The sequence below is a fragment of the Rana temporaria genome, chromosome 2, assembly GCF_905171775.1.
Source record: "Rana temporaria chromosome 2, aRanTem1.1, whole genome shotgun sequence".
NCBI classification, from domain to species: domain Eukaryota; kingdom Metazoa; phylum Chordata; class Amphibia; order Anura; family Ranidae; genus Rana; species Rana temporaria.
This window is the reverse complement of record NC_053490.1, coordinates 359417231-359444982: the sequence shown is the minus strand read 5'-3', so window position 1 is coordinate 359444982 and position 27752 is coordinate 359417231. Positions and strand designations below refer to the sequence as shown.

Here is a 27752-nt window from a genome sequence, read left to right as displayed (position 1 = left end):
TGACCGGATCCCCGATGGCACGTCCAGACCTCGCAGACAAACTCTGTATCTAGGTTCTCCCGAGCAGACCCCCCATCGTACAGCTCCCAGCTTAGGATCTGAGACCCAGCAAGCCACTGGGGTCCCTCTCAGCATCAAGGTGAGAATTTGCTTGGTGCGTAGCCTCAGCCAGGCAGGCTTTGATGGCGGGGCCCATGGATGCGCGCACCCTGAAGGTGGATGCCGCACCTGGAACTCGGGCCCCACGTAGAACAGCACAGCTCATGGCGGTCGCCACACAAATACCCCCCACCAGCTTGCCCGAAGAGGGAAAACCCCTCTGATTGGCTGCTGGGGAAAGATAGGTCCGTCAGAACCCCTCTAGTGCCAACTGTCGCCCAGGGGTGATAACACACCCCTGGCACGCAGACTGACCCATGAGGCAGTCCCAAACTGGCAACAGCACAAACTAAACAATTTGTGAGTGGGAGCAACTTAAATCTCCCATTCCCCACTAACTTTAGCGTAACGCCCCACTAACTTTAAAGGGGGGCGCTACATACTCCTCCCACTTGAATGGACGCTGTCCCCAGTGTCCCAAAGCATTCGGATCCGAATGCAGACCTGATACCAAAACTAGACAGAAAAGTAGGAAAGGGGAGAAAACATATACTTGTCAATATTACAATATATCTATACATGACATACACACATACACAACCCTGCCATCTGACTGCCCATTCTCACAGTTGTTGGCGGCAGGTGGGCCCAGAAGAAACAACCTGTAATGAAAAAAATATAAGGCACATACAAAAATATGTAAATGCAACTTTTCACCAATATATATATATATATATATATATATATATATATATATAACCTCCGGGGTTGGGGCCGAGACTGCACACTCACGTTCGAACGCAAAGTCTCCCTCCCGAGTAATCCTAAACATAAGTGCAAGAAATATATGGTATAACAGTGACATGGTTATCCTTTAGAGTCATGATGCAGAGCACTGCCCCTATCGGTCAGTGCGCTGGTACTGCAGCAGGGCGCGCACCAAAAAAAAAAGTCAAAGGTGCGGAAGTGGCAGCAAAGAGAAGAGGGGAAAATAGTAATTTTCCAAATAGTTCTTTCTATGCCGCAACTCAAAAACCGGCAAGGTCCCACTCTAACTGGCTGAACCCACCCCCCCCCCAAAGAGTCCAGCAGAGGGAGTAGGGAAACTGGGAAGAACACAGTATAAATGAGTGGGGCATACTTGTCCGTAACTTCCCTTTATGGATGAGTGCCCCGATCGAGCACCTCACCCACTTTCAAACACAGGGCCCACAACAGGAACATCAAACCCGGGTGGGACAACGTGTTCCAGGTTAGAGGAGCGGTGAGCCCAACAATAAACAGCACATGACGGATTCACCCGCTCTTTATGGCAGACATGGGCCACTAGATATGCCCTGGACAGGGCGCTTCTTCCGCCTTCTTCTTCGGGCAGAGCCCCAACATCCCCCGAAACCCTGCTGTTCGGGGAATCGCGGTTCAAATAAATGATCGGGCAGATCATCGCCCTCAATGGTGGAATCGGTCGACCAGAGCTCTGGGTCAGATAAAAGCTCTGCTCCAGCAGAGATGTAGGTCAGTAAGGTAGTGGCTGGGCTGGGTCGGATGGATCTCCGTAGCGCCCCCCAGTCAATGGGTCGGAGAGACCGTTCTCCGGTGGGCTCATGTGGAATGGGGGTCGCGTCAGCCGAAACAACCTCCCGGGAGGTTCCGGGCCTGTATGCAGGCCGCGCGGGCCGTGAAATCTCCCAACTCACCCACTTCACCTCCGAGGCTCACCTCCTGGGGTTGAGTGATCCAAACAGCTGGCGAGGAGACCTTCCGGGGCAGAGCGGTGGTATCCCTCTTCTCCGAGATCTCTGGCTCTTTGTCAGTCCCGGTGGGAAGAGTCTTTGGCCATGAGGCCTCCACCTCCACGGCAACGGCTCCCGAGGACTGGTCCACACGATAATCCCGTGGGGGCCCAACCACCAGCACGACAGAGAACAACGGGGGCCCGACACTGCTGACATCGAGCAAAGGGTAGAAGGTGGACGGCCAGCCCCTCGCACCTGGGACACAGGAGGCCCAACATTTCGGCTCCCCCGGAGGACAGTAAGACGAACTGTCCTGCTGTAGACAGCCGGACTCCCGTGTCTGTCACGGACATGGGATCTGTAGGTTCAGCAGGCAGCTCTGGCGCAGTAATAGGGCGCCTCAAGACAGCCAGGGTTCTTGAAGTCTCGGACATTCTCCGTATCGATCCGCTTTGGTCAAGGAGAAAGGTGAGTTTGGCAATTTGGCACGCCAGTGGGCGTTTCTCCCTTAGATGGCGCGAAACCACTCGGCACATGGCACGCAGGGGAGGGTGGCTCCTTCCACTTGGAAGAACCTGTCCAGGCACGTCGTAGGCGTGTGCTTCTAGCTGCACGCACGTCCAAGTTCAATGGTGCAGGGTTAACTCCCTCGCCGCTGGACAGTTCACACACAACACCGAACACTTATCGCTCCTCAGCAAAATCACATCCACCGTCTTTTCTCGTTGTCAATGGCAACAGCCGAATCCCGGACGAGCCCCTACATGTAGCGCTCACCCCCAAAGGAGCCGCTGGATAGTTTGGGGATCTGCGTATTAAGTTACCAAGTTCTCTTGTCTAGGGGTACAACTTGTGAGTGTGGATAGGAAGCAAGTGTTCAGACAACAGTGTGAGTTTCCAATGCTTTATTCCAAGGCCAACATAGCCAACATCAACTTGGCTCACAATAGGAAAAGGTTGATGAGCAAAGAGAAAAAAAACGCAGTATCAGGCCTTGGATATCAAGAACATGGAGAGCAAGCCTGCTCTCAGCATAGACAGTTCAAACGTCGCCACTCCCGTTGGAGTAGGTAAAGTGCCCCTGGACAGGTAATTAACTTGGGCCTGGCAGCCAGAAGGTCACTTGCAAATAAAGTCACTGGGAGGAAGCAGGGCCTCTGCACAGGCCTGGTATATATTTAAATATGGTTAAATGGTAGAACTAGCGAATCCTCCCAGTAAGTCCAATTCAGGGTCACCCATAGACACCTGAAAATGTACCTGTCATGTGGCGTGGTGACCGGATCCCTGATGGCACGTCCAGACCTCGCAGACAACCTCTGTATCTAGGTTCTCCCGAGCAGACCCCCAGTAACCCAGTGGATGCTCTGTTGGAAAGGTCTCCAAGTCTGCTCTTGCCCCTAGATATTCCTGCAACATGTAATGCAGACGCTGGCAATGGTTACTTGAACGGATCAGACCTTGGCGCTGAGGACTGAATAACTGTTTAAAGTCATCAGTCAGCAGGCCACCTTCTCCACCATAATGTTCGCTGTTCGGCAAACCGGCGAACACCCGATGTTCGAGTCGAACTTATGTTTGACCCGAACATTGAGCTCATCCCTAGTGTCTGACATCGTGTGCTGGAATGAGCATTTCAGCACCCCAACAGCAAGACATGGAGTGGGTCTGCTGAACCCTAGGGCTCATCTTCTTTTTCTGTACAGGAGAGTGGTTGGGCTCATTTTATTTTTCTGGTCATGTGACAAAACATCATATGACTAAGGTCTGGTTCACACTTATGCATTTCTTAGTGTGTTTTCAGTTTTGCAGAAACACATTACAGTCCATTTAACGTGATTTCCCATGGGTCACGTTCACATCTGTGTTTTTTTATGGAAAGGGCCAGGGACCAGCAGGTTGTGATTTTGGTTCCATAGACTTTAATGGATCAAAAACTTGTATTAAAAAAACGCAAAATGCACCTAGAATATGCATCAACTACAACCAGCATATGTGTGAACCAAGCCTTATGCCCCGTACACGTGATCTGTTTTCCTGTCGGAAAAAAGTTGAATGTTTTTTCCGACAGAATTCCGCTCAAGCCTGCCTTGCATACACACGGTCACACAAATGTTTGGTGAACTTTTGACTGCCATGACCACGGTGACATAAAAGACTACGATGAACCAAGAAAATTAAGTTCTATGCTTCTGAGCATGCGTCGATTGGTTTCCGAGCGTGCGTCAGAGTTTTGCGCGTCAAAATGTGTAAATACGATAGGAAATTCCGATCAGATTTTTTTCCTGATGGGAAAAAAGAGAACCTGCTCTCTATCTCTTTCCAGCAGTTATTTCGTCGACCAAAGAAAGTGAGTTCACGTGCTCAGCGTCATATCCAGAGGATGACGTATGAGTGCTGCCAGCATTGCTGCAGAGGTTTAAGGGGTGGGGGGTTCAGCCTGTCAGCGCTCAGACCATACGCCGCACACTGCATCAAATTGGTCTGCAAGGCCGTCGTCCCAGAAGGAAGCCTCTTCTAAAGATGATGCACAAGAAAGCCTGCAAATAGTTTACTAAAGACAAGTAGACTACGGACATGGATTACTGGAACCATGTCCTGTGGTCTGAGTCCAAGTTAAACTAATTTGGTTTAGATGGTGTCAAGCATGTGTGGCGACAACCAGGTGAGGAGTACAAAGACAAGTGTGTCTTGCCTACAGTCAAGCATGGTGGTGGGAGTGTCACGGTCTGGGGCTGCATGAGTGCTGCCGGCACTGGGGAGCTACAGTTCATTTATGGAAACATGAATGCCAACATGTACTGTGACATACTGGAGCAGAGCATGATCCCCTCACTTCGGAGACTGGGCTGCAGGGCAGTATTCCAACATGATTACGACCTCAAACACACCTCCAAGATGACCACTGCCTTGCTAAAGAAGCTGGGTGTAAAGGTGATGGACTGGCCAAGCATGTCTCCAGACCTAAGGCTCCATGCACACGAGACGCCGGAGCAAACTTTGCTGAACACATGTTTATAAAACCCATTGGGCATCTGTGGGCCATCCTCAAACAGAAGGTGGAGGAGCGCAAGGTCTCTAACATCCACTAGCTCTGTGATGTCATCATGGAGTAGTGGAAGAGGACTCCAGTGGCAACCTGTGAAGATCTAGTGAACTCCATGCCCAAGAGGGTTAAGGCAGTGCTGGAAAATAATGATGGCCACTAGGGATGAGCTGAACACCCCCCAGTTCGGTTTACAGCAGAACATGCAAAACATTTGTTTCGAACACGCAAACACCGTTAAAGTCTATGGGACACGAACATGAAAAATCAAAAGTGCTGATTTTAAAGATTAATATGCAAGTTATTGTCATAAAAAGTGTTTGGGGACCCGGGTCCTGCCCCAGAGGACATATATCAATTGAAAAAAAGTTTGAAAAACGTCAGTTTGTTCAGGAGCAGTGATTTTAAAAATTGCTTAAAGTGAAACAATAAAAGTGAAATATTCCTTTAAATTTCGTACCTGGGGGGTTTCTATAGTATGCCTGTTAAGTAGCTCATGTTTGCCGTGTTTATAACAGTCTCTGCACAAAATTACATTTCTAAAGGAAAAAAAGTAATTTAAAACTACTCTATAATGAATTGTGAACTCTATACATCTATAATGAATTGTCGGGTCCCGGCAATACAGATAGTCATTGAAAAATAAAAAAATGAAATGCGTGGGGGTCCCCCCAAATTCCATTACCAGGCCCTTCAGGTCTGGTATGTATATTAAGGGGAACCCTGCACCAAAAAAAAAAAAAATTGCGTGGTGTTCCCCCCAAAAATCCATACCAGACCTTTATCGAAGCACGCAACCTGGCAGGCCGCAGGAAAAGAGGGGGGGACGAGAGAGTGCCCCCTCCTGAACCGTACCAGGCCACATGCCCTCAACATGGGGAAGATGTCCCCATGTTGATGGGGGACAAGATCCTCATCCCCACAACCCTTGCCAGGTGGTTGTGGGGGTCTGCGGGTGGGGGGTTTATAGGAACCTATGTGAATTGGTAACGGGGTACATTGTACCCCTACCATTTCACCCAAAAAAGTGAGAAAAATGCAAAAAAAAAAAAACACACCAAGTTGGGACAAGTCCCTTAACCACTTAAGACCCGGACCAATATGCAGGTAAAGGACCAGACCCTTTTTGCGATTCTGCACTGCGTTGCTTTAACTGACAATTGCGCGGTCGTGCGATGTGGCTCCCAAACAAAATTGGCGTCCTTTTTTCCCCACAAATAGAGCTTTCTTTTGGTGGTATTTGATCACCTCTCCTTTTTTTCGCTATAATCAAAAATAGAGCGACAATTTTGAAAAAAATGCAATATTTTTTACTTTTTGCTATAATAAATATCCCCCAAAAATATATATAAAAAACGTTTTTTTCCCTCAGTTTAGGCCAATACGTATTATTCTACCTATTTTTGTTAAAAAAAAAAAATCGCAATAAGCGTTTATCGATTGGTTTGCGCAAAATGTATAGCGTTTACAAAATAGGGGATAGTTTTATTGCATTTTTATTAATAGTTTTTTTTTCTACTAATCAGCGATTTTTTTCGTGACTGCGGCATTATGGCGGACACATCGGACAATTTTGACACATTTTTGGGACCATTGTCATTTTCACAGCAAAAAGTGCTATAAAAATGCATTGGGGTGGATTCAAGAAGCAATTGCGCCTGTGTAACCATTGCTTGCCCCGGCGTAACGAGTGCTCCTGATGCCCCGTAACCTCGTTACGCCGACTGCAGCCTAAGATCTGCGCGGCATAAGGCTATTATGCCCGCATGTCTTAGGCTGCATTCTTGCGATGGCCGCTAGGTGGCGTTCCCGTTGTGCTCAGCGTATAGTATGCAAATTGCATACTAACACCGATTCACAACATTGCACGAGCCCTGCATACGCAATTTACGTCGTTTACGTACGGCGGTTTTCACGCAAGGCTGCCCCTGCTATTAGCAGGGGCAGCCCATGTTACGTATACCAGTCGTTCCCGCGTCGCGAAATTTTAATTTTACGTTGTTTGCGTAAGTGAATCGTGAATGGCGCTGGACGCCATTCACTTTGAAGCAAATGACGTCCTTGCGACGTCATTTGCCGCAATGCACGTCGGGAAAGTTTCCCGACGGAGCATGCGCTCTACGATCGGCGTGGGTACGCGCCTAATTTAAATGATTCCCGCCCCCTACGGGATCATTTAAATTGCGCGCTCTTGCGCAGGGCATTTTGCCGGCGCGTCCGCGCAATTTACGGAGCTTCTGCTCCGTGAATCAAGGGCAGCGGAGCAAATTTGCGGGGGCGCAGGGCAAAAACGTTGCCCTGCGCCTCCGTAAAAAATGCGCAATTGTAACTGAATCCGGGCCACTGTTTACTGTGGAAATGACAATTGCAGTTTGGGAGTTAACCACTAGGGGGCGCTGAAGGGGTTAAGTGTGACCTCATATGTGTTTCTAACTGTCGGGGGGTGGGGCATGATGTGTGACTTCATTGATCGCCTTTCCCTATATCAAGGAACAGACGATCAATGACAGCGCCACTGTGAAGAACGGGGAAGGTGTGTTTTTTTTTATATATATTTTTATAGAAAGAAGTTTCATACAGAGTATAAATATGAAAGCATCAGTAACATTTTCAAAATTTACATACAGGAAGAAAACCAAAACAAAATTACAAAGCAGCAGTGATAATAACCAGTCTTGTAACCTGGGGGTATTGAGCCTCAGACCCCAATGTGGGGTTGACATCAGGGACGAAGTCACAATCTACGAATAAACATCCAAAGGATTGACAAAATGGAAAAAGAGAAAGAAGATAAGGGTAACTAGATGGATCCGAGACAGGAGAGGGACCCTAGTGCTCCAAAGATGGAGCTCAACGATGAATCAAGAAGGATGGGGGGGGGGGGCGTGGGCACCAAGAACAAATTGTTGATGTGGATGAAGGGTAGACAGCGAGGCCTTGGCTGCAGTTGCGAAAAAAAATGGCTGGCTCTATTGTCACGGTTAGATGGGGGGGAAGGAAATGGGTGTCTAGAGGGGGTAGGCCCCAAGGTACCTTGTCAGGATTCTGCTTGCTTCCGCCACGGTTCTGTCACGTTGGAGGGATCGGGGGGGGGGGAGAGTTGTGATATAAGAACGAGAGCTTTTCTAAATTCGCCATATCCGTGGGAGTGAGCGCAGAGATCATGAAGGCATTCCATTATTATATTATTCCAATAGAAGCATGTTTTAGTCCGCTCATGTGTTAAGTCCGCATTGAGCTTGTCCTTGTAAAGTAATTGCAGTAGATCCTTTTTGAGTTGAGAGGTATTTGGGCAGACATTGGATATCCAGTTCTTCAGGATGGATCTTCTGGCGAGCAAGAGGCAGATCAGAATCCAATCTTTGCCGGAGGGGGCAGGTAGAAGCGACCAGGGTAGCAGTTGGGGATCCCAGTGGCCGAAAATAAGAAGTAGGGGGTCTTTGGGTAATTTCAACAGAGTTACTTCGAAAATATATGATAGGACCTGATCCCAAAAAGCGGAGATGTAGGTGCACGACCAGAAGCGGTGAGTCAGTGAAGGCCTGGGGTGATGACACAGAGGGCAGGCTGGGGCAGTATGTGCCTGTTTGGCAGAAAGAAAAGGAATATGGGCCGGTGGACGATTTTCAGTTCAGTTTCCCTCCAGATCTCGTTGGGGATCAGTTTGTGGATGTCCACTAGCTCGGTATCTGGGAAGTCTTTAGACCAGTTGGCAGCTGACGATGACTCTAGGGGAGGGGTAGTTTTCAGGAGAAGAGGTTGGTAGATGTCCGAAATTTTGAAAGAGCCCTGAGAGAGAAGGGTGTCCATGAGAGATACTTTGAATCTTTTGCAGTCGTCTCTACAGGAGTTTTTCAGGAAGCTGACGCATTGTCCGTATTGGAAAATATGTGATGGGGGGAGTGAGAACTTGTCAGCTAGATTTTGAAAACCGATGGGGTGGCCAGTGCATAGTGAGAAAAAGTCCTTAAGTCCCTTTTGCTGCCAGATGAGGTACGGCTGGTTCTCCAGGCCTGGGAGGAAACTCGGATTTCCCTGAATTGGGAGGTGGCAAGATATAAAGGGTGAAAGTTTGAGGCTCTAACTTCTCTCCATGCGATGACCATGTCACGAAGCAAGAGATTGTGTTGAAGGGGTGGAGGGATGGATTTCCACTGACAGTGGAGGAGGGCAGCCAGAGAGAGAGGGTAAACCATTGTGGTTTCCAAGGGGAAGTTGGAGTAGCGAGATGACTGGGCTACCCAGTCCAGACCTGTCCTTAATAAGCAAGCTAAGTTGTATGTTCTGACATTGGGGGGCTGATACCCCTTTCGTGCCTGGGAAGATTTAGCTTAGAGAAGCCAAAGAAATCTAGAAATAGCCGAATTGAGCGGTTTTACGTCTTTATGTTGTAGAAGCAGAGGAATAGTCTGTAGAGGGTATAGTAGGCGGGCAAAACTGACCATTTTTACCAGATGACATCATCCCAGTGGCGAAAGGGATCCATCCAGTTATCTAATTCCTGAGAGATTTTCGTGAACAGGGGGGGATAGTTGAGATGATAGAGAGAGGAGGGTAGTTTCCCTATTTTGATGCCTAGGTATGTGATGTGAGATTTCGCTACGGTAAAGATGGACGTTTGGGTCCAGGGGGGGTCAGAGAGAGAACCTATGGGGAGGATTTAGCTTTTGCCGTAATTTATGCGAAGGCCCAAGCACCGTCTAAATTGGTCAAATGTTACTTTGATCGTATTCATGTCATGAGAGGGGTTTGCTGAGAATATAAGGACATTGTCAGCAAAAAGGGACGTGCGTAGTTCGTGATCGCCAATTCTAATACCATGGAGAGGGGCTACTTGGGTCAGGTATCGAGACAGGGGTTCTAGAGTGATGTTAAATAGGAGCAGGGAGAGCGGGCAGCCCTGTCTAGTACCTTTTGTGGAGGCGGAATTCGTCTGATAGGAGGCCAGCGGCCACCAACCTTGCTGCCGGGGCATTATACATGGTGCTTTATAAGATGGGCGAACGGGCCGGAGAATCCCATTTTAGTCATGACCAAGGAAAGCCATTAGAAACTTACATTGTCAAAGGCTTTCTCCACGTCTAAAGTGATGGTGGCGTGGTCGCCCTTTGGGTTGCACTTGGCATGTTCCAGGGCCATCATCACCTTCCTAATATTCATGGTGGCCGTCCTGTTTTTTTACGAACCCTGATTGGGCAGGGTGTATCAAAGAGGGTATGATGGCGGCCAATCTGGTGGCAATGATTTTGGAGAGAATCTTGACATCAAGATTTAAGAGTGATATGAGTCTATATGAGCCTGGTTCTTGAGGGTCTTTCCCCTTTTTTGCCAAGAGTTTAATGATAGCTTGGTTGCCTGTGAGAAGGTAGGGACCACCCGACCAAATATGTGGATAGACTTAGTGAAGGGTAGGTATCAGGAGCGTGTGTAGTGATTTATAAAATTCACCCATGAAACCGTCTGGTCCAGGGGCTTTTGATGGGGCAAGGTTCTTAATAACGGTATGTATTTCAGTAGGGGATATGGGAGCGTTCAGAGCTTCCAGTTGGGATGGAGAGATTTGAGTGAGGGCCGTTTTCTGAAGGAATGCAAGTGCAGTTGGCACATCTATGGGATCGGGAGCATAAAGGGAGGCATGGAAATGAAGCATAGCTTCATTTATGTCTTTTGGAGTATTTTGCACGGTACCCGACGAGTCCCTGAGGGAGGTAATGTGAGCGGGGCGATTCGGGCCCTTGCACAGTCTAGAGAGTAGTTTGCCTGCTTTGTTGCCAAATTTGTGAAGAGTGGCATCCAGGTGTGCCTTTTTTGTCTGTTCGAGAGTCGAAGCCCAAGTGTCAAAGGACTGCTTGGCCGTAAACCAAGCCTTCCTGTTGTCAGTAGAGTCATCGGTGTAAAGGGATCGTTGGGTGCAGTGTAGTCGTGAGCTGGCCAATTTATAGTTCTTGAGGGTGTTCCTTTTGAAAGAGGCTGGATGAGATATTATACAGCCCCTAAGGAAGGTGTGACGGTATCGGTATGATATCCCCGTCAAGCATTCCCTCCTCTCCATACAAGAACATCACAGGATTCCCCACACATGAGTCAAGACTGGATGCTGGAACCAAGACACTTTATTGACACAAAAACTCAGCTTATATGTGGTTACAGCCTGTTAGGAACGCCCCCCTCACACAGTGGGGTTTCCCATACAGATTATAGGAGACAAGTCGGAGCCGACCATGCAGACACATTTCTTTAGATAAAGACATCAGGGGAGTTAATTAATACACTGAAGCAATCAGAATAATTAACATACTACTTCTCTAATCATTTAGCCTGATGATACAATACTCATCTTTTAAACACAGATCTTCTTTACACAACACAATAGATCAATTAACCTTTAGAATAGTGAGGGGACATTAGCACGTCAATAACCTGTCAGAGGAATGAATCACACATGAAATTCCTTTCTACCTCTACAGACATGGCTAGCAGGGAGCAGTACACTGAGACATATAGGCAAATGTATCACAGAAGGCATTACCTGCTTCCCAGAATAGATTGGGATTGTCAGAGTGTAACGCATTGGTCGAGGCGTATTCAGACCATGCATTTTCCATATGTTTCTGGAAGTCAGAGTTGTTGTTATGGAGGTAGGAAGGGAAACGCCATATTTTGGGATTTGTGTGTAGGTCAGGGTCATCGAGCGTGGTCATTACAGGAGCGTGGTCAGATATTACAATGTCATGGATGTCAGCATCCGATATCAGTGGGACGAGGGCGTCTGAGCAAAACGGGGTAGTCTATTCTTGTAAAGACATTATGGGGGTTAGAGTAAAATGTGAAGTCTCTGTCTGCCGGGTGCCGTAGGAGCCAAAAGGCGTGAAGATGGAGGGAGTCCATCGTTGATGCCAAGAGTGTCTGATCAGTGGCATTCAGGGGGGCACAGGCATGGGTGTAGGAACCCTTACAAATCTGGGGGGGACAGCATTTTTACTCGCCAGGTATATTCTTATCCAGTAAACTGGGAGTTGCTAGCGGCCGAATAGCGCTGCAAAACGACAGTAAAGTGCCGCTTAAAATAGCAGCACTTTACTGCTGATGCCTCAGTGTGAAAGTAGCCTTAGGGCCCTTTCACACTATTGGACCGTATGTCCGCATTTTCATCCGTCCGTTTGCGGATGAAAACGGGACATACATGGGTCCCTATGTGATTACGGTTGTCAGCGGATGAACATCCGCTGACACCCGTAATTTGTCCGCCTCCGCAAAGATCCGCATTTGCAGACGGAAGAAAATCCTATTTTTCTTCCGTCTGCCGGATCGGATGAACACGGACATACGGTCCGTGTTCGTCCGATCCCCCATAGGGGAGAGCGGAGGAAACACAGGGCGGTCCCTGCACAGTGTGCGGGGACCGCCCTGTCAGCTGCCAGCTCAGCAGGGATTTTACAGAGGATCCCCGCTGAGCTGTACGGACACACGGAGCGGATCATTACTGATCCGCTCCGTGTGAAAGGGCCCTTAGAGTGCCGCCTAATCAGTGGCAATGAGTGCAGCCTCAACCTCCTTAATGAGTTTGCATTGATTTCAGCATGCATTGCATGGAACACTTTGCACATGCTGAAATCAATACAAACTCGTTAAACAGACCACATTCATTGAAAGTTGATTAATATACAGATCATGATTTTGCAATAAAGTGATCCATGCTGCAAACTCATTAAACAGTCTACACCTTCAGTGAAAGTTCATGTACTGCAAAGTTTGCAAAACTTGAACTGTCGCTGAAGGGAGACTGTTGAGTTTGCAGCATGGATCACTTTATTGAAAAATCATGATCTGTATATCATGATAAGAGTATTTTATTCAATTGTACCTGCTGTCCTTTGCAGGGGGTTCCCCTCGTGCTTCTCTCTCTCCTCCTCCTCCTGTCATCAGACAGCCTCCCCCTTCCAAGAGAGGACCCAGTGAACAACAGCCACACGGAGGGGGTGGGCGGAGCTTTAGGCTCCGCCTCCACCATTAAAGTTTGTAATCCATTAGTCATCGGCTGCTCAGTACTATCCCCCGCCCTCCAGCCCTCTACATTGAACTCTGCCTCTCCAGCCCTCTACATTGCTGCTCCCTCCTACTATCCTCAGCATTTGTGAGTATATCGACAAAGCAGAGGGCTGGAAAGGCGGGGCGGTATTAGCATTCGTGAGGAGAATAGTAGGAGGGGGCGGCAATGTAGAGGGCTGGGCCTCCGCGCTGCACAGACAAAAAAAAAAAAAAAACAGGCTGACAGCGCCGCGGACGTTTTACCTGGGGGGGATTTTACAATACCTGTCCCCTCCGCATTATTTCCTGGGGGGGATGCGTCCCCCCCATCCCCCCCGGTTCCTACGCCCATGGGCACAGGGTGCTTGAGGGAAGACCTGTCGTCCGACAGGTGCATAGTGGAATTAAAGTCGCTGCCGATCAAGTGTGGGAGAGTTGGGTCGCGCAGGAGCCAGGTTGTAAGAACCCCAAAGAACTGTCTCGTAGGGTTGTTGGGTGCATTGATGTTCCTGAGTATCAAAACCCTGGTCCCTAATTGGACCCGAGCAGACACAAAGCGGCCCTCAGAATCCGAGTTTGTTGGTCAGCATAAATGAAGGTGCGAGGGGGCCAAGTCTATCTGCGTAAGTAAGGTGAGGTGCGTTTGGTGCGCATGTGGTATAGAGAAGAGGGGCATGCGAGGGGGGTCTCTGGGGGAAGGAGAGGGGGCGTGTAAAACCTAAAAACTGAAAAACACAATTAAGGAACTTCACTATTTTCCGCATGGAGCCACTGAGTAGGCCAACTCCCAACACAGGACTCGTAGTGCTGCAATCTACCCATGGTTTAGGGGTTAAGTAGTTAGCAGCTAGAATTCTGTATGGAGAGAGAGGACCAGGCAGGGAGGCCAGGGGGAAAGAAATCAGATATAGTTTGAAACAATGAAACAGTATGATACAAAATCAGCGATACATACAACAAATGGAAAAGAAGTAAAAAAAAAAAAATTCTCTGTCTACCGGGAGAATTGATGAACGGTGGGGAGGTAAGAGCAAGGCTGCGATAGGTGTATGGTCTGGGGCTAACCGAAGCGGCCGATTAAAGAGTCCTAGGGACCGCGGGTGGTAAAAGCGTGGATGAAAAAACGTCAATAAGGTGTGGATTGTTGTTGATCTGGACCAGAAGCTCTAAATATTTTTGGAGAGTCTTTGTGTGGACTTCTGTGTTCAAGGGCACGATTGGTAGGAGCTGATCTGGGAGAAGGACTGAGATGAGGGCCCGAGTGTTGCGATCTCAGGAAGGCCTCCGCTTCGGACGGTTTGTGGAAAGAGAGTTGGTCACCGTTGGGGGCTTTAAGCCGGAGGGTAGCTGGGAACGCCAGTGTGAATTTGACTTGTAAGCGGTGAAGCTCTGAGCAGATCTGTTGGAATGCTTTTCTTTTCTTGGATACTTCTATGGAATAGTCCGCAAAAATCAGAATCTTTATGCCGTGAATCTGGAGATTTCTGGACTGTCTGAATTTCTGTAGGATGAGAGCTTTATCCGAGTAGTTGAGGTACTTGGTGATTTTGGGGCGGGGTGCTTTGCAATCGGAATTTAAGGACCCCATACGGTGGGCGCGCTCGACTGTGTGGGGGCCTGGGAGGCCTAATGCTTCAGGGATGCGACTCGAACAAAGATTCGTGAGTGCCGAAGGTTGCAGCGATTCTGGGATGCCCACGAAACTCAGGTTGCTCCTTCTGGACCTATTTTCTAGATCATCCAGCTTCTCAAGGATGTACCTTGGGCCTGCTCCGTGGACTGGGCCTGGTACAATTCCTCCTCCACGTTAGCGATGCGGTGCTCAGCCTCGTTTAATCTGGTGTGCTCCCCTAACTGGGCCTGGAGCTTTTGCATGCCAGCACTGATGGCCTTTTTAACAGAGGCCGCAATCATAGGGGACAGAAGCGCTGCCACAGCCTGGGCTATGAGGTCAGTATTAGGATCCCCAGCATGTGTAGGAGCCATGACAGCCTGTGGGGAGGAGGGGGGGCCGAAGCGCCGCTTACCTCCATTGCGGGAGCCTTATCAGAGGAGGGTTCCGTGCAGGCCGAAGCCGGGGCCTCGATTTGCGGCTGTCCATTCGTGCCGTAACGTCCGCGTACGATCGCGGGCCGTTCTTTTCAACAAAAAAAATGGGTGTTGCGGATTGGTGCTACCGGTGATTGGTGGGGGAGTCTGCCGACTTTGTAGGCAGTTTTATGAGTCTGGCTGCGAGAGCTGAGGTGAAGGGCTTCTACTCCATGTGGTGCCGGAACCGGAAGTCGGGAAGGTGTGTTTACACACACCTCTCCCCGTTCTTCAGCTCCTGTGACCGATCACAGGACTCCGGCGGCGATCGGGTCCATGGGTCCCGCGGTCACGGAGCTTCGTACCGGGTCACGGGCACGTGTCCGCGACCCACGGCTGGGCATTTAACAATCACGTACAGGTACGTGATTGTGCCCAGCCGTGCCATTCTGCCGACGTATATCGGCGTTAGGCGGTCCTTAAGTGGTTAATAAAAAAAACTCCAGCGCTGTAATTCTTCTATGATCCCAGTATCAGTAATATGAACAAATATGAGCAGGAAGTCCTTAACCTCCCTGGCGGTATTATTCTTTCTGGTTTTAGGTGCTGAAAGCGGTACAATTATTTTGCATGAAAATATGGCGTTTTATATTGTAGGCCTGTAATTCTTAGGAATAACTCACTTAAATCTGTCCAAACAGGAGTCTAGTAGACGGGTATGATAAAGTTTGAAACACAAAATCATAAATTATAATATAATAAATAACTTTGAATAATTATAACAAATAATAATATAATTATAATAAAAATTATTCAATAATGTAATCAAATCAAAAACACTGAAATTTGCTCAGTTGCAGAATTGTCGCTGTCATTACTTTTATTGTTTGATGATGAATTTCCCCACAAATCGCGTTGGCTCAATTCTGCAAGTGATTCTAATTTATTATAGCTGGTCTAAAAGCACTTTTGATGTAAAGGGACACTTTTTGGTTGCTATGGACAATCTCCAGTTTCCATAAAGAACAGTATTTATTATATAAAAGTGCATGCAGGGTACTGGGAAGACCACTAGGGACAAAGGGGGTGTGTATTCATTTCATACAATACTGTAATCTATAATATTACAGTATACTGTATGTGTACTGTGTATTTACTTTTTTGAATTTGGCGCTGATCTCCGCCCTCGTGCGTCGTAACATCCCGGGAACGGAGCTCGGCGGCACATGGGCACTGTGTAAATCGAGCGAGGACACAGCTCGATCACACAGCGGGGAGGCATTGCAGGATCCAGGGACGAGGTAAGTAAACTCTGCCTGTGGATACTGCGATGCGATCCCGAGTCTGGCTCGGGGATACCGCTAATGGTACAGGATTTCCACCCCGAGCCAGACTCGGGAATACCGCCAGGGGGGTTAACCACCTGCCGTCTGGCCAATGTATACAAACAGCTGTACGGGAGCAGTGCTGATGCGAGTGGACATAACCATTAATCCTCCCACAACCCGAGGCTTGTGTGCTGCTCCTAGAGTACACCCTGTGAGCCCAGTGATTGCTGTGTTGATATGGATCACATGACATTGGTCCTGTTGCATGTGATCTCTGTGTCCAATTGCAGCATTATGAAAATATAAACAAAATCCTCATGGTGCAGCTTTCATCTCTCTGTTCTCACGTAGAGATCATCTGTGAGAGTAGAGAGAGCCGTTACAGTGGTACAGTGAGTGCCTACAGCCTGTTTACACAGTTTACACACACATGCAGTGATCAGTACCCTGGTATGGTGGTGATCAGCATGTTGCTATTGCAGTAATAAGTAATTTACGACCCTAAAATGCCTGAAGGTGCTCTTTTGGTTTTGTGCCTAGGGCCCTAGGCTGTATTATTTTGTTTAGAGAGCAAAAAAATAGAAAACTCAGTGGCAAATAAATACCATAAAAGAAAGCTTCATCTGTAAAAAAAATGCATTTGGGTACAGTGTTTCATGGTTGAGTAGTTGTCATTCAAAATGCGAAAGTGCTGAGAACTGAAAAATGCTGAAAACGTGCCAAAACCAGGAATATATTAGAAAGTCTATATGAAAAACTGCAGGTTAACTGCATAAAAACCAGTGCGTACACCCATGATGTAGCTTTAGATTAAGAGCTGTGAAAAGTGTGTTAAATCTACAGTGTAGAGGACTTGGTAAGGGCATACCTAGACCGTCCCAGGTTTAAATATAATCCCGGAATCTCGCAGATCAGGGCCTTGCCCTGTGGTGATACCAGGGCAGCCAACAGAAATTTTGGGGCCCCTTACACAGCTTTAGGCCTAGGCCCCCCGCCCCCTCAGCCTGACCACCAACATTACCCAGAGTCCAGAGTTTAAGACCCCTTTCACACTGGGGCGGTGCACTTGCAGGATGTTAGAAAAAGTCCTTCAAGCAGCATCTTTTGGGCAATGCGGGAGCTTTGTATACACTGCTGCTCCACCGCCCGTCATTGAAATCACTGCTGCTGATGCACCTGCAAAGCGCTTTGGCAGTGGCGCTTTTAATCCTTTCCTCAGCGGGGGCTAAAAGCACTGCTAAAATTTGCAGCGCTTTACTGCCAACGACCCCTTGCCCTAGCGGCGGAGCAGCAGGTGATAGATTAATTTCTTGTGCTGCTGCCAGGGCCGTCTTTAATTTTAATTGAGCACTGGGCAAACATTTTCTTGGAGGCCCCCCCCCTCCATTCTGAGACATTCAAAAAAATAGCAGATAGACTCAAAATCAGTGTACTGCAGCAGATCACGCAGCGATTGCAATTGTTTGCCAGAGGTGACAGCCTATCTTTACCGCTCACTGGCTGGTTGCTAGAGGTTACAACACGTAATTATTGGTTGCTAGAGGTTACTGCACATATTTAGTGCTCACTGATTGTTTGTAATAGGTTAATGCACATCATTACCACTAACTGAGCAGTGAAGCAATCCCAAGTAATTGAGCAAGTAAAGCTGCACATTAATACACATACTACAGGAGAGGGTCAGAGTGCAGACCTACTGCAGGAGATTACCAGAGACTGCGGACATACTGCAGGAGATTACCAGAGACTGCGGACATACTGCAGGAGATTACCAGATATACTGCACAAGATTACCAGTCTGTGGACATACTGCACAAGATTACCAAAAACTGTGGTCATACTGCAGGAGATTACCAGACATACTGCACAAGATTACCAGAGACTGTGGACATACTGCACAAGATTACCAGAGACTGCGGTCATACTGCAGGAGATTACCAGACATACTGCAGAAGATTACCAGAGACTGCGGACATACTGCTAAAGATTACCGCAGACTGCAATCATACTGCAGAAGATTACCGGAGATTGCGGTCAAACTACAGGAGATTACCAGAGACTGTGGTCATACTGCATGAGATTACCAGAGACTGTGGACATACTGCATGAGACAACCAGAGACCGCGGGCATACTGCACAAGATTACCAGAGACTGCGGACATACTGCACGAGATTACCAAAGACTGCGGACATACTGCACGAGATTACCAGAGACTGCGGACATACTGCACAAGATTACCAGACAGCGGACATACTGCACGAGATTACCGGAGACTGGGGTCATACTGCAGGAGATTACCAGAGACTGGGGTCATACTGCAGGAGATTAGCAGAGACTGCGGACATACTGCAGGAGATTACCAGAGACTGCGGACATACTGCAGGAGATTACCAGAGACTGTGATCATACTGCAGAAGATTACCGGAGACTGCGGTCATGCTGCAAGAGATTACCAGAGACTGCGGTCATACTGCATGAGATTACCAGAGACTGTGGACATACTGCACGAGACAACCAGAGACTGCGGTCATACTGCATGAGATTACCAGAGACTACAGACATACTGCAGGAGATTGCCAGAGACTGCGGACATACTGCACAAGATTACCAGAGACTGCGGACATACTGCACAAGATTACCAGAGACTGCGAACATACTGCACGAGATTACCAGAGACTGCGATCATACTGCAGAAGATTACTGGAGACTGCGGTCATGCTGCAGGAGATTACCAGAGACTGCGGTCATACTGCATGAGATTACCAGAGACTGTGGACATACTGCACGAGACAACCAGAGACTGCGGTCATACTGCATGAGATTACCAGAGACTGCAGACATACTGCAGGACATTACCAGAGACTGTGGACATACTGCACAAGATTACCAGAGACTGTGGACATACTGCACAAGATTACCAGAGACTGCGGACATACTGCACGAGATTACCAGAGACTGCGATCATACTGCAGAAGATTACCGGAGACTGCGGTCATACTGCAGGAGATTACCGGAGACTGCGGTCATACTGCACAAGATTACCAGAGACTGCGGTCATACTGCACAAGATTACCAGAGACTGCGGACATACTGCATGAGATTACCAGAGACTGCGGTCATGCTGCATGAGATTACCAGAGACTGCGGTCATACTGCACAAGATTACCAGAGACTGTGGTCATACTGCATGTGTCAATGAGAGACTGCGGACATACTGCATGAGATTACCAGTGAATTGAGGCCCCGATGACAGCTTTGCAGAGTGCACAGAGGACACAGGAGGCTGTATTCGTGTGCTAGCCAGCAGAGAGGGGCGGGGCCAGGAGCTTCACTTGGAACACAGCGGCTGTAGTTAGAGCCAGTGATCAGAGTGGGCGCGTCAGTGGAGCTCCCGGACCTCTATATTCCCCAGCCAGTATAGAGGGGGCGGGGCCGGGAACTCCACTGACACGCCCACTCCGATCACTGCTCTAACTACAGGCTACATGGGGCGCGTCAGTGGAGCTCCCGGCCCCGCCCCCTCACTGCTGGCTAGATCTGGAATACAGTCTCCCGTGTCCTCTGTGCTGCTGTCAAAAAAAAAAAAAAAAGATAAAAAAATTAAAATAAAATAAAAAGTTGCTGTTGGTGGAGTGGGCCCTTTGGGACACTTGGGGCCCTTACTTGAGTACTGCCTGTACCCCCCTGATGGCGGCCCTGGGTAGTACACACATTTCAGCCTTCAGCTTTGGATCCCAATAATAGCATACCTGCCAACAGTCCCAGATTATGTGGGACTGTCCCGCATTTTCAACCTACTCCCGCTGTTTCATGTAAAGGGGTATACAAAGGCTCTGCCCTTATACATTTCGCCCACAGCTCATGCATATGCAAATCACTGAATGATTTGCACACAAATGAACCAGCTTTTAATTTTCAATGAATGAGCTGACAGTTGGATTTGTATATGAGTGTGCTTTACGGAAATATTTATTTGCAAATTCTGGTGGCTCATTCATATGCAAAGTAGAGGGAAGCTCCTCCTTGGCTCTATTCACATTACACGGCTGAAGAGAGGACTTTCTGCTGCCTCTTTATCTCTCCAATGCACCTGGTAAGTGAGCTTAATTGGGGGGGGGGGATCTGTGCTGGTTTAGAGGGAGGGGTTCTGTACTGGCGTGGAGGGAGGGAGGCGGTCTGTACAGTAAAGGGGTCAACATTGGTGAGAAGGGAGGTGGTCTGTACTGGAGGGGGATCTGTACTGTTGGAGAATAGGGTGGCCTGTACAGGACAGGGGGGCCCAGTACACAGTATAGACCTACTCTGAGTACACATGCCTTCTCAGTGCAGACCCCAACAGTACAGACCCCCTCTATCCACACCAGTACAGATCCCCCCAGTAAGGATGCCCCCCCCCAACAGTACAGACTATGGGGAGGGAGAAGGTATGTACTGGAGGGGGGTCTGTACTAGTGGGGAGGAAGGGGGTCTCTAATGCTGCGGAGGGTGGGAGCTGTACTGTGAGGGGTCTATATTGAGAAGGGTCCGGGAGATCTGTGCAGTGGGAAGAGGGGCTAAACTGATGGGTCTGTAGGAGGAGAGGTCTGGACTGGGGGGAGGATTTAGGGCTGTGGGGGAAATGTGTACTGAGTGGAGAATGGCGGCAGTGGAAGGGTGGATTTGTATGGGGAGGAGAGGTGATTTTTAGTACTCTGTCCACTGAACTGTGCATTACTTCTGATCCCTTCAATTTCTGTGTTATGTACTCCTGACCCCTGCACTCTGTGCGATAACCACTCTTGACCTCTGTGCTCTCTGAATTGGGGGCAGCACAGTGGTGCAGTGAGTAGCACTTTCGCCTAGCAGCAAAAGGGTCACTGATTCGAATCCCGACCACGACACCATCTGCCTGGAGTTTGCATGTTCTCCCTGTGCATGCGTGGGTTTCCTCCGAGTACTCTGGTTTCCTCCCACACTCCAAAGACATGCTGGTAGGTAAATTGGATCTTGTCCAAATTGGCCCAGTATATATATATATGTATATCTGTGTGTATGACTGTGTGTCCCAAGCGTGTCACGATCCTACGGGGTAAAATGACCGAACCAGCCAAGCAGACTCTGGCTGGAAAAAGCGCCCAGAGGCGATTCAGTTCGCATGAGTTGCGCTATACAAGTCATTCATTCATTCACTCACCTCTGACCCTTGCACTCTGTACAGTAACCATTACTTATCCCTGCACTCTGCACATTACAAAATTCAACAGTGGACAGCGCTGGTCACACCACTGTTGTCAGAAGATTCTCAAAAATACTTTGATGACTACAGAAAATGCCCTGGATTATAACAAGTTAAAAGCAGGAGATCCTATGACAGCTGAGTGTGATAACTTTAGTGAGGGCTCAGCGGATAAACACAGCTGGAGCTACCCACTCGCAAATGTAGGACCACATCAATCTGTTTTTTAAAAAGAGAGCCTAAAGCTTAAAGTGTTCGTAAAGGCAGGGTTTTCTTTACCTTACTGCATTCTAGCTGACACAATCAGCTACTGTATTCAGAAAATTAATATTGTCAAAAGATAAAGATATTTTACATATAATTAATAGAAATATTTTCATTTTTGACTGGACACTTTAAAGTGGCTGTAAACCATTACATATACCCAGTGAAGTGACTAGCCTCAGGTGATACACATAAATTAAACAAATCCTCCTACATATGTTGTACCTGTTTATCTGCAATAATCTCTTCTTCTGATCCATTCAAAGTGAAACAGCTTGTTATATATACAGTAATGTATCATAACATAAAAATATAATATATTATATTACCATATTATATCTTATTATATTAACCACTTTAATTACATTTATTGGATTTACTATTTTAGCAATTCTTTATGGGTATACTGTATATACAGTATCTCCCTATGGGGATTGTGACAGTCAACCTATTTCTAGGTATCCTACTTAAATCCATGCACATATTCATGCCTCATATAAAGTCCCAAAATCTATTCTCTTTTTCTTTATATATACAGGGATGGAGGCATGTCTATGTTGGTATATTAAAGAACAACCAAAGTGACCTGTTTAAGGTCACTTTGGTTGTTCTTTAATATATACTTCTATAGGAGTCACCACTAAGTTCAGGTTCGATCTATCCTAGCCTAACCTGGGCAGGTTGGATCTTTGCTAGCCTGTCCCCAAATCTGAATTTAATCATAAGGTGGAGCAAGGTATGCGTCCTGATGTCTGTATATCAGATGTTCATATATATACATGAAAAGCGTGTCTTTAAAACTGTTAAGGAATAGGGGCAGAGCTAGCATCATGGGAAAGCATTAAAAGCAATACCTCCCTAAGATGAAATAAAGGCTTTTCACTCTATCTACAGCACTTCCTTATTTCTTTCAAACCTGACATCCGTTCCTTAGGTTTGTAATGCCCCCTCTGGTCAGTGTCAGGTCCCAGCTGTGTCCAGGAATGATAAGCATGTCCCAATGTCACTGCACAGATTCTCCACATTCTGACATAATTTGCGTGTTATAACGTTTATAAGGTGGAAAAAATAAACAGGTCCATCTAGTTCAATCCATGTGTATGTATGTGTGTGTGTGATTTTTATACTCTAACAATCCCCATGGCTCTGTATATTCTGCTTCGTATAGAAGACATCTAAAAGTTTTTTGAAGTTGTCAACACTTTTAGCTAGTTCCTCATCCTAGGGGAGGGAGTTCCACATATTTACTTCTCGAACATTAAAGAATCATTTCCGCAGTCTAAGGTCAAACCTTCTTCTAACCTCAAATTGTGGCCATGTGTCCTCGTCAGGGACCTTAGAGTAAACAGTTTATTACAGTTACTGAAGTCCTCTTTGATATAGTTATACATTGTAATCATATCTCCTCTTCTCCACAGTAAATATACTAATCTATATAATTGATCCTCAAAGCTGAGGGCCTCCATTCACCTTGCTTATTACCGTTCATTTAACTCTTTCTAAATGGATTCCTAAAGATTGGTGACCAAAACGAAACTGCAGATTCAGGATGGGGCCAAAGCAGTGTTTTGTAAAGTAGTAGAAGTATTCATTTATCTCCGGAGTACATGCCATATTTAATGCATAATATTATTTTGCTATATTTGTTAGCGTTGACTTGGCATTACATACTATTGCTAAGTCTCTGATCTACACCCCCAAATCCTTTTCCATCACTGATTCTAAATATTGAACCTCATCGGCCATGTAGCTGCCCAGCCCCCTATTTTATCAAGGTCCTCCTGTAATGATGCCACATCCCCAAATTGATTTCCCTGCATAATTTGCCATTATCAGCAAACCTTGAAATTGAGCTCTTAATTCCAACCTCATTGCCATTAATAAACACATCGGCCCCAATGCAGAACCTTAAGGCACACTACTCACATATTTAGACATTTTTGGGTGGGAGCAAACAAACTGAAAACAAAAAACATCAATTGCAGCCTCACTGTGCCCATCAAACACTGCCACTGTGCCCATCAAACACTGCCACTGTGCCTATCAAATGCTGCCACCATGCCCCATCAAGTAGTGAAACTGTGCCCCATCAAATGCTGCCACTGTACCTCATCAAATTCTGCCACTGTGCCCATCAAAAGTTGCCACTGTGACCCCCCCCCCCACCCACTTGCCATCTGCCCGGCACTTACCCTGTCTCATGGGGGGTCAGGCAGCGGGTGACAGCAGTGAGCGGTGACACCTTGCAGTGGGTCAGACTGCACCTCCCCTCCTCCTGAAAGGCTTTTATTTGTAGCGCCTGTCCTTTCAGCCAATCAGGTGATGGGTAACAGACCTGCGCACCTGATTGGCTCTAATCAGGTGCTTCAAAAACACCCCCCCGCTGCTGGAATTCAGGGGCCCTGTGTTCGAAAAGGGGACAGACGTGGCGGCGGCCATGTACAGATTCATGCAATGCATGAATCTACCCATTATACACAAAAGGGGGTGGCTGAAGAGAGGTGGCGGCACGTGTGCGCCCTTTTTGGACACACCGTCACTGCTTTAGACTATTCAGAAAATAAATCATTTCTACTTTCTGGATCTGTTCATGTAACCAATTTCATAACCATATACATATAATTTCATCAACTCCAACAGACCTTATTGTACAGATTAAACATTTATGGGGTACTGTACAACATCCAATACTTTAGCAAAATCGAGATAAATTATATCCACTGAACTTCCACCATCTAATGTGTTTCTGTTTAGATGAAACTTTATTGCATATAGATTTGCCAATGTGGAACATTTCAATTTGATCACTAGCAAAGGGCATTATTCTCTGTATATGCAGCTGTCATCTTATGTACAAATGCACAACCTGACTTGTATAAAACTTGGCTTGCATAATCCTTACATGCATGGGGACTATTTGTGTGAGGGAATGATTTAGATATTTGATTGATGTCTGTATATGAAGATAATGGGTGGGGTAAACAGAATATTCTGACACCTGAGTATCTGGAATTAAAGCGGTATTAAACCCAATACCAAAAATATATGTGATGCCTGCCATAGTTTTCTATGTTTTATTTAAATTGTTTAAATTACTTTTTTATATATATATTTTCACCTGGTGATTCAGCCTGTAATACATTTTTCTATCTTATGATTTCTACACTCTGGATGAAGCAGCAACAGAGAAACCTTTGGATAGTATTATTGTCAGTCTGGGGGCGGGGGAGATTTAGATGTACAGTACTAGTTTTAAATACACTAACAAATTAAAGCCAAACTCCAGCTAAAACTTTTTAAACAGTTACATCCACAGTTTTGTTCCGTTTGGGATAAATGTTTTACATAAGTAAATAAAAGCTGATCATTCTAAGCACCCCTGTCAGTGTTAAATGGTTTGTCTCGACCCTCTAACTGCTACATCTGCAGGATAGTTTGTTCTGTTAAAAAATTAACAGACTTACTGGCAGGGCCACCAGGCGAAAATTAAGAAAAGAATGCTTAAAAAAGAAAACGAATGCAGACGCCACATCTAATAATTTGTAAGATGCAATTTAATGCATTTTTGTTTTTGAGTTTTGGGTTTGAAAGTTTACGTGTGTACCTTGATGCTTGTGCATTAGGGAAAAATGGACGAGAGATTATATATGTTGTGTCTTTCTGCTTAAACAATGAATTTTGACAATCATGTCCTTGTTACTTTTAACAAAGGAATTACAGAACTGCAAATAGGTTGTAATCATAGTGTATGCCGATAAATTTGACCAGTGAGTATTATGAATACAATTCCAAAAAAAAACATTACAAGATTAATTGTATTATTATGCTTGTGACTTGTGAGTATATTTGTAATAGATGAATACAAAATATGGGCATGCAGCATATCTAAATATTGGGTTAAAATACAATATAAGGATACAATGTATAAGAAGACAAGATACTGTTAAAATGTTAACGATATAAAAAATAGAAATGTCACGCATTTGAAGGAAAGCCAAAGGCTGTTAAAATAAATGTATAGTAAAGTTTGTATAAAAAGAAGTGTGTGCTAAAGTGTCTCTGCTTTAAATGTCAGACAGAAAGTAATTAAATTGTGTATCTCAAATGTGTTCTGGTTTAATGCCTGTGTAGTTTGAAGTGCTCTCTTTCAGCGTGTGTGATATGCTACACACACACTATACATATATATATATATATATATATATATATATATATATATATATATATATATATACACACACACACATATATATATTACATTTTTGTTGGTATTGTAGATGTACCATAAAGCAATACGGGCACCAGCCTTTTCTTACCTGGCAGTCAGGTATCCAAATTGTGATCTCAGCAATATCTCAGAAGGTGTGCTAGAGGTTATTGAAGTGGAACTACTTGAATTAGAGTGAGAAAGTAGATGCAGACGCTTTGCTCTCTGATCTCAACTGACTCATTTATAAACAGTGGCAAATGGGGTGGGGGAAGGCAGTGAGAGGCTGTGGATTGGCTAGACATGAGAAGTGATTATGAATGGTACAACAAGGCTTAAGCCAGGAGATAGGAAAAACTGATAAGAAGAGGAGGGGGTGGAATAGTATATGGAGGGGGCAGTGGGGAGAACAGAACAGCCCTTTTTTTGTTTCTATCTTAACCTTCCCAGCCCTTCGGTTCCTTTCCTACCTTGATCTGATTCTGAAATTTCCTAAATACGCTCTTGGACAATAGACCACATTGAGAACTCCAAAGGTTTCCCAAGAATTGAACTCTAGGTAAAGGAATAGAGAAGTAAGGAGAAAGTCTCAGAGGGGGCGCTGTCATCTAGCCCCCACCCTAACCTGGCTGTGAATACACTTGAAATTCATCTTCTTGGCTCTACAACTTCCAAAAGAAAGCATTGTGGGCAGACCACCCCTCAGTTCTGTCACACAAACATTTACAACATGGTGCTAGGAGTCTAATGTATGCAGGTACATGGGGGAGGAGATTGCTCAGATGTTGTATTTTTAACATTTAAACAATGTAAGACTAAATAAAATTAGACATCTTATATCCATTATAAACTTTAAGTGGGTTTATTATTTTTGCAACAGTGTAAAATATGTGTTTGGTGAAACTGCTTTATTTGCAATGGAAATGTTTTTTGTTATGTAATGTTTATTTTCAGTTTATGAAAAAAAAGTCTATATACATTTATTTGTGATTATCCTAAAAGTAAATAGACAGCATATTTACACAAAAGCATTGTTACATAATCTAAATAAAATGTAAGGAATTTATATTTTGTTCAGTTTTGTGCGATGCTAATAAAATGTATTTAAAAAAAAGGGGGATATTTAGATACTGGGGAATGATATGTTTACAATAATGTTTTACCGATGGATTTGTAACATCCTAAAGCATATCTAGGAATATGAGTTTAATGGATAAAGTGTGCTTTGCCACATATCCAGATTTTACATTCTTAGTAACAAACATGTTATTTATAATAATGCAAAATATTTATTAGTTCTTTGTACATCTCTTCTACGTAATAACTTGACACAGAACTTACATCCACCATTCACCTAAACCCAGCATCTCCAACGCTTTATGCAGCTAATAACAGAGGTTATATGATTAGAGTTGAGCGGACACCTGGAGGACGAGGTCCATATGTAGTAGGAGGTTGAGGTGGATGTGGCGGTGTAGGTGGAAGCGGCGGTGGAGGAGGAGGAGGTAGCCAACACAGCAGGTTTTGGTTTTTAATTTATTTATTTTTTAAATTAGGGTAAACCCCAAAAGAGTGAGAACGATCTAGGGTTGTTACCTCATCCCTTTAAACCTGAACACAGAGTAATTACACAGGTTCTGGGGCTAATTTAATGTCGATAAGGCACCAAGTGAGTTTAATTAGCAGCACCTTAATCAGCCAGAGAACCTGTGTAATTAATATGTTTTTGATGGCAACCCTAGAAAGATCAGAAAAAAAACAATGGCTGGGTAAGGCCAGCCCGGTGTCTATTCTGCACAA

At 46.0% G+C, this 27752-nt stretch overlaps 1 protein-coding gene across 2 annotated transcripts in view; it reads right to left on the bottom strand.

Moving 5' to 3' along the window:
* The window catches only part of SLC26A9 (solute carrier family 26 member 9), a 736991-nt gene extending 710795 nt beyond the window's left edge, over positions 1–26196 (bottom strand). For both annotated transcript variants that reach the window (XM_040337624.1, XM_040337625.1), the window contains exon 1: positions 26062–26196. The gene's annotated coding sequence lies outside the window, so the exon portion shown is untranslated. The remainder of the gene's footprint in view (positions 1–26061) is intronic.
* Positions 26197–27752: the final 1556 nt, after the last annotated feature.